The sequence below is a fragment of the Rhinopithecus bieti genome, unplaced genomic scaffold (genome assembly GCF_001698545.2).
Source record: "Rhinopithecus bieti isolate Rb0 unplaced genomic scaffold, ASM169854v2 scaffold_39883, whole genome shotgun sequence".
In the NCBI taxonomy this organism is placed as follows: Eukaryota; Metazoa; Chordata; class Mammalia; order Primates; family Cercopithecidae; genus Rhinopithecus; species Rhinopithecus bieti.
The window spans coordinates 2155005-2160067 of NW_016816948.1; positions in this window are offsets into that span (position 1 = coordinate 2155005).

A 5063-nucleotide genomic window follows, 5' to 3' on the forward strand; every position below is an offset into this window, starting at 1 on the left:
AAAAAAAAAAAAAAAGAATGTTGAATATTGGTCCCCACTGTCTTCTGGCTTGTAGAGTTTCTACCGAGAGATCCACCATTAATCTGATGAGCTTCCCTTTGTGGGTAACCCAACCTTTCTCTCTGGCTGCCCTTAACATTTTTTCCTTCATTTCGACTTTGGTGAATCTGATGTGTCTTGGAGTTGCTCTTCTCGAGGAGTATCTTTGTGGCATTCTCTGTATTTCCTGAATTTGAATGTTGGACTGCCTTGCAAGGTTGGGGAAGTTCTCCTGGATAATATCCTGCAGAGTGTTTTCCCACTTGGTTCCATTCTCCCTGTCACTTTCAGGTACACCAATCAGACGTAGGTTTGGTCTTTTCACATAGTCCTATATTTCTTGGAGTCTTTATTCATTTCTTTTTACTCTTTTTTCTCTAAACTTCTCTTCTCACTTCATTTCATTCATTTGATCTTCAATCACTGATACCCTTTCTTCCAGTTGATCGAGTCGGTTACTGAATCTTGTGCATTTGTCACGTAGTTCTCATATCATGGTTTTCATCTCTATCAGGTCGTTAAGGGCTTCTCTACATTGGTTTTTCTAGTTAACCATTCGTCAAATCTTTTTTCAAGGTTTTCATTTTCTTTGTGCTGGGTTCGTGCTTCCTCCTTTAGCTCAGAGAAGTTTGATTGTCTGAAACTTTCTTCTCTCAACTCATCAAAGTCATTCTCTGTCCAGTTTTGCTGGCGAGGAGCTGCGTTCCTTTGGAGGGGGAGAGGCGCTCTGATTTTTAGAATTTTCAGCTTTTCTGCACTGCTTTTTCCTCATCTTTGTGATTTTATCTACCTTTGGTCTTTGATGATGGTCACGTGCAGATGGGGTTTTGGTGTGGAAGTCCTTTCTGTTTTTTAGTTTTCCTTCTAACATTCAGGACCCTCAGCTGCAGTTCAGTTGGATTTTGCTTGAGGTCCACTCTAGACCCCGTTTGCCTGGGTATCAGCAGTGGAGACTGCAGAAGAGTGAATATTGCTGAGCAGCAAATGTTGCTGTCTGATCGTTCCTCTGGAAACTTCATCTCAGAGGTGTACCCAGCCGTGTGAGGTGTGAGGTATCAGTCTGCCCGTGGTGGGGGATATCTCCCAGTTAGGCTACTCAGGGGTCAGGGACCCACTTGAGCAGGCAGTCTGTCCGTTCTCAGATCTCAAACTCCATGCTGTAGTATGGAAACTACATACTACAGTTTCCATATGTAGTATGGAACACTACTCTCTTCAAAGCTGTCAGATAGGGACATTTACATTTGTTTGACTATGCCTTGTCCCCAAAGGTGGAGTCTACAGAGGCAGGCAGGCCTCCTTGAGCCGTGGTGGGCTCCACTCAGTTTGAGCTTCCTGGCAGGTTTGTTTACCACTTAAGCCTCAGCAATGGTGGGCACCCCTCCCCCAGCCTCGCTGCTGCCTTGCAGTTAGATCTCAGACTGCTGTGCTGGCAATGAGGGAGGCTCCATGGGCTTGGGACCCTTCAGGCCAGTTGTAGGATATAATCTCCTGGTGTGCCATTTGCTAAGCCCTTGGTAAAGCGCAGTATTAGAGTGGGAGTGACCCGATTTTCCAGATGTTGTGTGTCACAGTTTCCCTTGCCTAGGAAAGGGAATTCCCTTCCCCCTTGAGCTTCCCGGGTGAGGCAATGCCTTGTCCTCCTTCGGCTCTTGCTTGTTGGGCTACACCCACTGTCCTGCACCCACTGACTGACACGTCAGTGAGATGAACCCCGTACCTCAGTTGGAAATGCAGAAATCACCCATCTTCTGTGTCGCTCACACTGGGAGCTGGAGGCTGGAGGTGTTCCTATTCGGCCATCTTGGTGCTACCCTCCTGACTCAGCTCTTTACTCAGCTTGTCATATTATTAAACTATAGGTTTGCTTTGGAATGAATACTGAATTAAACAACTATTTGTTTAGTAGCTCTCACACTTCAATAACATCAGAATCACCTGCAAGGGTTGTTGAACCAGAGATTTCTCGACTCCAACCTCCAGAGTTTCTGATTCAGTACCTCTGGGTGGGACCTCCAAATTCATTTTGTACATATACCCAGGTAATGCTGACGTTGCTGAGAAATTTTGAGAATCCTATTCTAGGCTCTATTTGGGTAATTGTAATGTTCTGCAGATGTCAGAAGATCCTATTTATCTGTGGCTACTGAGAGAATATAGGCAACCTGTCTGGAAATGTGAAAGTTCATTATTTTCAAAAGTGGTGGAGTTATGTTATCCTTCCAGAAGCAAACTTGAGAATTGTCTGTCCTATTCTAGTATCAGCTGAGGACAGATTTGACTTCTTGAAGTTGTGTTATCAGTCAGCATATGCACTTAGGAAGTCCTCTACATAAGGCCAGGTTTTCTGCCTCACTGGATTTTCATTTATTTATTTATTTATTTATTTATTTATTTATTTATTTATTATACTTTAAGTTCTAGGGTACATGTGCATAATGTGTAGGTTTGTTACATATGTATACTTGTGCCATGTTGGTGTGCTGCACCCATCAACTCGTCAGCACCCATCAATTCATCATTTATATCATGTATAACTCCCCAGTGCAATCCCTCCCTCCTCCCCCCTCCCCATGATAGGCCCCAGTGTGTGATGTTCCCCTTCCCGAGTCCAAGTGATCTCATTGTTCAGTTCCCACCTATGAGTGAGAACATGCGGTGTTTGGTTTTCTGTTCTTGTGATAGTTTGCTAAGAATGATGGTTTCCAGCTGCATCCATGTCCCTACAAAGGACGCAAACTCATCCTTTTTTATGGCTGCATAGTATTCCATGGTGTATATGTGCCACATTTTCTTAATCCAGTCTGTTTGTGTTGTGGCAAAATGGTAATTGTTCTAATCTCATTAAGTTCCTTGCTTATAGAATTCCAAGGTATTTCTTCTATTTATAAACTTATGGGTTTTATTTTAATGTCTTGGAAAGTGTACATTGACATAAATCATAATGAGAATTTTGGACTAGGAGATCTATAGTGTCAAACAGATCATTTCAGTACACTTTGGTCCATTTTGTTGTTTTAGGACTAAGAAGATGATTGACTTCTATTGTGTACTAAGAAGTGTACTGAGGTAAGTTTAAACATATCTTATGACAAAGGTCAAGTAGAAAAGCTTATGTCAATTAAGTAAAAGGAAAAAAATTAAGAAAACAGCAACAATGAAAATCTCCAATCCTTAATTGGTGTCAAAAGCTTTCTAAACTTTAAACCTGTCTACAGTTTTACTTTGTTGTGATACTCAGCAACTTAAGTGCTACTTTAATTACTTTCATTATTAGTGGCCTAGATCTCAGGTACTCCTTTCCTAAGTAAAATGTTCCCTTTGGGTATTTTAAATTCCCTCTTGCTAATTCTTTTCCTTGATGTTATCTAGTATAAGCTGAATTCAGTGAAATTTTATATGTCAATGGGTGTCATATATCTTCCCAGGTGGTGAGATGGATAGGTGGACAGACAGCTGTCTTTCTCCACAAGGAGGGAGTTAGGAAAAATGTCAGGCAAGATAATTATCTAAATGTTGCACAGATTATATTCAGATTTTACTCTTAATGTAGCTCATATAGATTCAGATCTATTAATAAACTATCAGTGATTTTTCTCATGGTTTAGTTTTCCTTAGTTTATAATAGCTTTAATTTTTAAAGCTCCATTTTTGTTACTTTCACATAAATAATTTAACATAATGACCAACAGTTCCATCCATGTTGTTGCAAATGACATAAGTTCATTCTTTTTTTATGGCTAATATATATGTTTATATGTTTTGTGTTTTTTTTCCCATAGATAAACTGTATTTCTTTGATATCCATAGTGATTGTGATTTGCTGAATTTCTATAGTTTTCTTTTCCTTTTTCCTTTTTTTTGTTATTGTTGTTTTCCATTCTACAACTTGGAAACTTTGCAAGTACTGATATCGTTGTAATTCCTCCAGCATCTACAATAGCTTGTTTCCCTGAGGTTAAAAAGTATATTTGGTGGCTGAGAAAAGGTTGGTGTTCTAGAGAAAGAAAAGTCAGTGTCTTTGGAAATTCTGTTTTGGCTTTATTTTCTCCAATTCAAGAAGTTCCTTACTATAATGCAAGTATCTTTTCTGGTGCTCTACATTTGTGTAATATATGATTTTATTCCCTAATTTCACATAGAAAAATAAAGTTGAAAATAGTGAAATTATTTGTAGCATATGTCCAACTGGAAACCTAATGGTGGATTCATATTAGATTGTCTTACTTTTCTATTATTAGGCCAGTATGTATCATGCAGCTTAGAGGTGTTTTTGTTTGTTGTTGTTGTTGTTTGTTTTTGTAGCTAGCTTTTCATTAAATTCCCAAAAGTCATTAGGTAAAGGAATGTGCTATTTTGACAGCTGTGAACATAGCCTTCTATAAGCTTTTATTGTTGGCTAAGGAAATTGCAGATTGGTGTTGCTGCTGGTCTTCATCAAGATATATGGTAATGTGATTACTAAAAGTAATGTTGATTCATTTCCTCTGGGCCAGAGATTCTCTTGAAATGTTCTGACTTTTTGATGATTGAGTCAAAGATGTAATCGTCCCTGGACCTGGAGTTAAACCCAAGATGATCTTCATTTTTGTCTTTCATGTTTCTATTTCCTTCTTCTTTTATTAGCAAAATCATCCAACATATACTTCTCAGAAATACTAGCAATGCCATCCAGAGAAAAGATATTGAAATACAACTGATTCCCCTCCTGTCTCCGAACAAACAAAGAAGTTTGGTGCTCAATATTTATTCTTCTGAAATGCTGAGGTCAATTGCAGACTGATTTTTGTAGATGAGGGCAAAAAAGATTCTTACTCTCAGCTAGAGGGAAATTCTTTAGAGGTAGCCCAGAGAACCTCAGTAAAAGCCAAGCTGGCTAGACTGATAGAAGTTGGTTCAAAAGTAAATAATTTTTCTTCTTTCTTATGAAACAAAACAAACAAATAAAAACAAACAAAAAATTTCTTGTAGAAATTCAGCTAACAATCCGTTCCAAGGTCATGAGTCAGCTATACAGGAACCTT